Source organism: Chrysemys picta, unplaced genomic scaffold (assembly GCF_011386835.1).
Source record: "Chrysemys picta bellii isolate R12L10 unplaced genomic scaffold, ASM1138683v2 scaf465, whole genome shotgun sequence".
Lineage (NCBI taxonomy): Eukaryota > Metazoa > Chordata > Testudines > Emydidae > Chrysemys > Chrysemys picta.
Genome location: NW_027053172.1, coordinates 20001 through 25000, shown reverse-complemented (window position 1 = coordinate 25000; position 5000 = coordinate 20001). Strand labels below are relative to the sequence as shown.

The 5000-nt window shown below is 70.8% G+C and overlaps 1 non-coding gene across 1 annotated transcript; it reads left to right on the top strand.

The window, feature by feature from the left end:
• The first annotated feature begins 2732 nt into the window (after nucleotides 1-2732).
• On the top strand, nucleotides 2733-2851 carry LOC135978827 (5S ribosomal RNA). The gene has a single exon (XR_010596185.1). It is a non-coding gene; the product is annotated as a 5S ribosomal RNA (ribosomal RNA).
• The last annotated feature ends 2149 nt before the right edge of the window (nucleotides 2852-5000 follow it).

Here is a 5000-nt window from a genome sequence, read left to right as displayed (position 1 = left end):
AGGCAAGCCGCCCTGGGCTCACCCTCCCCGGCCGCAGCGAGGGACTGCCACCCGGCCGACTGGATCGGGCCCCTGGAAGTCTGGAAAAAAGAATGGAACCTGACGCCTCCGAGGAGGGGGCGCCCAGGGAAGGAGGGAGATCCGGGTTGACCTGCTGACCGGACGGGAAAGAGGCCACCGGGCGTCCCCCCCCTTAAAACCTAGGGGTTGACCTGGTGGCCGGAAAGCGAACCGGCCAGCAGGTGAACCCGTTCGATTCCACGGGTTGACCTGGTGCCCGGGAAGCGAACCGGCCAGCAGGTGAACCCGTTCGATTCCACGGGTTGACCTGGTGCCCGGGAAGCGAACCGGCCAGCAGGTGAACCCGTTCGATTCCACGGGTTGACCTGGTGCCCGGGAGGGGACTCTGAAAATTTTTCAGCCCTTTCGACTCGGGGTTGACCTGGTGGCCGAGAGGGGACTCGCACGGCAGGCAAGCCGCCCTGGGCTCACCCTCCCCGGCCGCAGCGAGGGACTGCCTCCCGGTCGACTGGATCGGGCCCCTGGAAGTCTGGAAAAAAGAATGGAACCTGACGCCTCCGAGGAGGGGGCGCCCAGGGAAGGAGGGAGATCCGGGTTGACCTGCTGACCGGACGGGAAAGAGGCCACCGGGCGTCCCCCCCCCCTTAAAACCTAGGGGTTGACCTGGTGGCCGGAAAGCGAACCGGCCAGCAGGTGAACCCGTTCGATTCCACGGGTTGACCTGGTGCCCGGGAAGCGAACCGGCCAGCAGGTGAACCCGTTCGATTCCACGGGTTGACCTGGTGCCCGGGAAGCGAACCGGCCAGCAGGTGAACCCGTTCGATTCCACGGGTTGACCTGGTGCCCGGGAAGCGAACCGGCCAGCAGGTGAACCCGTTCGATTCCACGGGTTGACCTGGTGCCCGGGAGGGGACTCTGAAAATTTTTCAGCCCTTTCGACTCGGGGTTGACCTGGTGGCCGAGAGGGGACTCGCACGGCAGGCAAGCCGCCCTGGGCTCACCCTCCCCGGCCGCAGCGAGGGACTGCCACCCGGCCGACTGGATCGGGCCCCTGGAAGTCTGGAAAAAAGAATGGAACCTGACGCCTCCGAGGAGGGGGCACCCAGGGAAGGAGGGAGATCCGGGTTGACCTGCTGACCGGACGGGAAAGAGGCCACCGGGCGTCCCCCCCCCCTTAAAACCTAGGGGTTGACCTGGTGGCCGGAAAGCGAACCGGCCAGCCGGTGAACCCGTCCGATTCCACGGGTTGACCTGGTGGCCGGGAAGCGAACCGGCCAGCAGGTGAACCCGTTCGATTCCACGGGTTGACCTGGTGCCCGGGAGGGGACTCTGAAAATTTTTCAGCCCTTTCGACTCGGGGTTGACCTGGTGGCCGAGAGGGGACTCGCACGGCAGGCAAGCCGCCCTGGGCTCACCCTCCCCGGCCGCAGCGAGGGACTGCCACCCGGCCGACTGGATCGGGCCCCTGGAAGTCTGGAAAAAAGAATGGAACCTGACGCCTCCGAGGAGGGGGCGCCCAGGGAAGGAGGGAGATCCGGGTTGACCTGGTGACCGGACGGGAAAGAGGCCACCGGGCGTCCCCCCCTTAAAACCTAGGGGTTGACCTGGTGGCCGGAAAGCGAACCGGCCAGCCGGTGAACCCGTCCGATTCCACGGGTTGACCTGGTGGCCGGGAAGCGAACCGGCCAGCAGGTGAACCCGTTCGATTCCACGGGTTGACCTGGTGCCCGGGAGGGGACTCTGAAAATTTTTCAGCCCTTTCGACTCGCGGTTGACCTGGTGGCCGAGAGGGGACTCGCACGGCAGGCAAGCCGCCCTGGGCTGACCCTCCCCGGCCGCAGCGAGGGACTGCCTCCCGGCCGACAGGATCGGGCCCCTGGAAGTCTGGGGGGGGGGGGGAATCGCCCCACGCCTCCGAGGAGGGCTGCCCGGGCGGGCCTGGCCCCGGAGCTCGAAAAAAAAAAAAAGGATCGGGCCCACTAGAGACATGGACCAGGCCGCCCTGGGCTCACCCTCCCCGGCCGCAGCGAGGGACTGCCTCCCGGCCGACTGGATCGGGCCCCTGGAAGTCTGGGGGGGGGGGGGGAAATGGAACCTGACGCCTCCGAGGAGGGGACGCCCAGGGAAGGAGGGAGATCCGGGTTGACCTGGTGACCGGACGGGAAAGAGGCCACCGGGCGTGCCCCCGTTAAAACCCCTAGGGGTTGACCTGGTGGCCGGAAAGCAAACCGGCCACTGGGTAGGCCGGTCGGCAACCTAGGGGTTGACCTGGTGGCCGGGAAGCGAACCGGCCAGCAGGTGAACCCGTCCGATTCCACGGGTTGACCTGGTGCCCGGGAGGGGACTCTGAAAATTTTTCAGCCCTTTCGACTCGGGGTTGACCTGGTGGCCGAGAGGGGCCTCGCACGGCAGGCAAGCCGCCCTGGGCTCACCCTCCCCGGCCGCAGCGAGGGACTGCCCCTCCCCACCCCCCGGCTGACAGGATCGGGCGCACTGGAAGTCCGGGACAGTATTTTCCCCGACGCCGGGGAGGGCGGGCGGAGGGGCTCTGGCGGCCAGCCCGGGCCCCGGAGCTCGAAAAGGAAAAAAGGACCGGGCCCGCGAGAGACGGGGGCCCTGCCGCAGGGGGGGGGGCAGTCCGACCGGGGCTCACCGTGCGGCAGGCCCGGGCGTCGGCAGGGGAAAGCGGGCGAGGAGGCGCGGGGCCGGGTGCCTACGGCCATACCGGACCGAACGCCCCCGATCCCGTCCGATCTCGGAAGGTAAACCGTCCCGGGCCTGGCTAGTACTTGGATGGGTGACCGCCTGGGAATCCCAGGTGCCGTAGGCAGCTTTTCCCGGTCCGAGTCAGCTCTCTCTCCTTTTCTGGGGGGGAAGGAGAGGGGGGGACGGGCCGGAAAGCCCCTCGTCGCTCCTGCCGAGTCGGAGGTCGCGGCCGCAGGTCACGGGTCTGGGCGCCTGGGGTCCGGCTCCCCACCCACCCGGCTTCCTCCGCGGAGGACCCCCCCCGGGGCCACCGAAGCCGCTGGGGGAGACGCCGGGCATGGGGCGGACTGGCCCGGACCCTCCCGGCCGCCGGCCCGCAGGTCCGCCCCGAATCCCCCCCCGCGGCCACCCAGGCCAGGCCTGGCCAGGCGGGACGGACGGCGGGTGTCCAGCGCCCAGCGGCTTCCTCCAGCGGGGACCCACGGACCCCAAAGCCGCAGGGGGAGGCCCCGGGCCTGGGACGGACTCGCTCGGACCCCCTGCGCCCGGCCGCCGGCCCGCGGGACCGCCCCGAATCCCCCCGCGGCCACCCAGGCCAGGCCTGGCCAGGCGGGACGGACGGCGGGTGTCCAGCGCCCAGCGGCTTCCTCCAGCGGGGACCCACGGACCCCAAAGCCGCAGGGGGAGACCCCAGGCCCGGGACCGACTCGCTCGGACCCCCCGCCTCCCCTGCGCCCGGCCGCCGGCCCGCGGGACCGCCCCGAATCCCCCCGCGGCCACCCAGGCCAGGCCTGGCCAGGCGGGACGGACGGCGGGTGTCCAGCTCCCAGTGGCTTCCGCCAGCGGGGACCCACGGACCCCAAAGCCGCAGGGGGAGGCCCCGGGCCCGGGACGGACTCGCTCGGACCCCCCGCCTCCCCTGCGCCCGGCCCCCGGCCCGCGGGACCGCCCCGAATCCCCCCGCGGCCATCCAGGCCAGGCCTGGCCTGGCGGGCCGGTGTGCAGCTCCCCCGGGCTTCCTCCCCCGACGACCCGCGCCCCCCTGAGCCGCAGGCGGAGACCCCGGCCCCGGGGCGGACCGGCCCGGGCTCGCCCGAGCCCCCTGCGCCCGGCCCGCAGGACCGCCCCCCCGAATCCCCCGGGAGAGGCCCGGCCTGCACGCCACTGACGACCCGCGGCCCCCAAAGTCGCAGGAGGCGCCCCCCCCCCCCCGGTTAGCCCCGTCTCGCTCCGCGCCCCCCGCCCCTCGCTGCCGGGACCGGGCGCCGCCCCAGAGTCAGCCGCAGCCGGCCGGCCTGAGAGCTGCCCTCCTGTGGACGACGGTGAGTTTACCTTGATACTAACCGGCCGTCAGCCAGGTCAACCCCATTGCTAGACTGGGGTGGACCTGGTGGCCGAGTGGGGACTTGGAACATTTGACAGCTGCTTCCCGGGGCTTGACCGGTTGTCCTGAACGCCCCCCACCCCCACCCCCAGCCCCCGGCTCCTGCTCCCCTCTCCCCAGCCTCGGTGCTCCGCTCCCTGCCTCGGAGGCTGCCTCTCTGCGGCGCCTGCATCGCCTCCGAGGACGCGCACCCTCCGGAGGCTGGACGTAAACCCACCACTGCCGCCGACCCGGCTCTCCGAGGGACGACTGTGAGGCCCCCCACCCCACCCCACCCCCGGACCGCCCTGGGGACGACTGCTAAGCCTCCCCCACCGGACCGCCCGGGGGAAGACTGCGACGCCTCCCGCCAGGCCCCCACCCAGCCTGGGGGAAGACTGCTAAGCCTCCCCCCCACACACACACACACACACTGTCGGGGGATGACGATTAAGCCTCTCCCGGACTGCCCGGGGGAAGACTATTAAGCCTCCCCTGGAACCACTATTAAGCCTGCCCCCGGAGTCCTCGGGGGATGACTGCTAAGCCTCCCCCACCGGACCACCCGGGGCAAGACTGCTAAGCCTCCCTCCCACACACACACACACTGTCAGGGGAGGACTATTAAGCTTTCCCGCTGGAGCGCCCGGGGCGGACGACTGTTAAGCCTGCCCCCGGAGTCCTCGGGGGAGGACTATTAAGCTTTCCCCCCTGGAGCGCCCGGGGGGGGGGGGGGGGGGGACGACTATTAAGCCTGGCCCCCGGAGTCCTCGGGGGACGACTATTAAGCCTCCCCCGGACCTGCTCCCTCTCGACTATTAAGCCCCCCCTCTGCGGTCCTCAGCACCACTGCCGCGCTGCCCTGGGAGTGGGGTGACATCCGGTCCGGAAAGCAAACCGGCCACCAGGT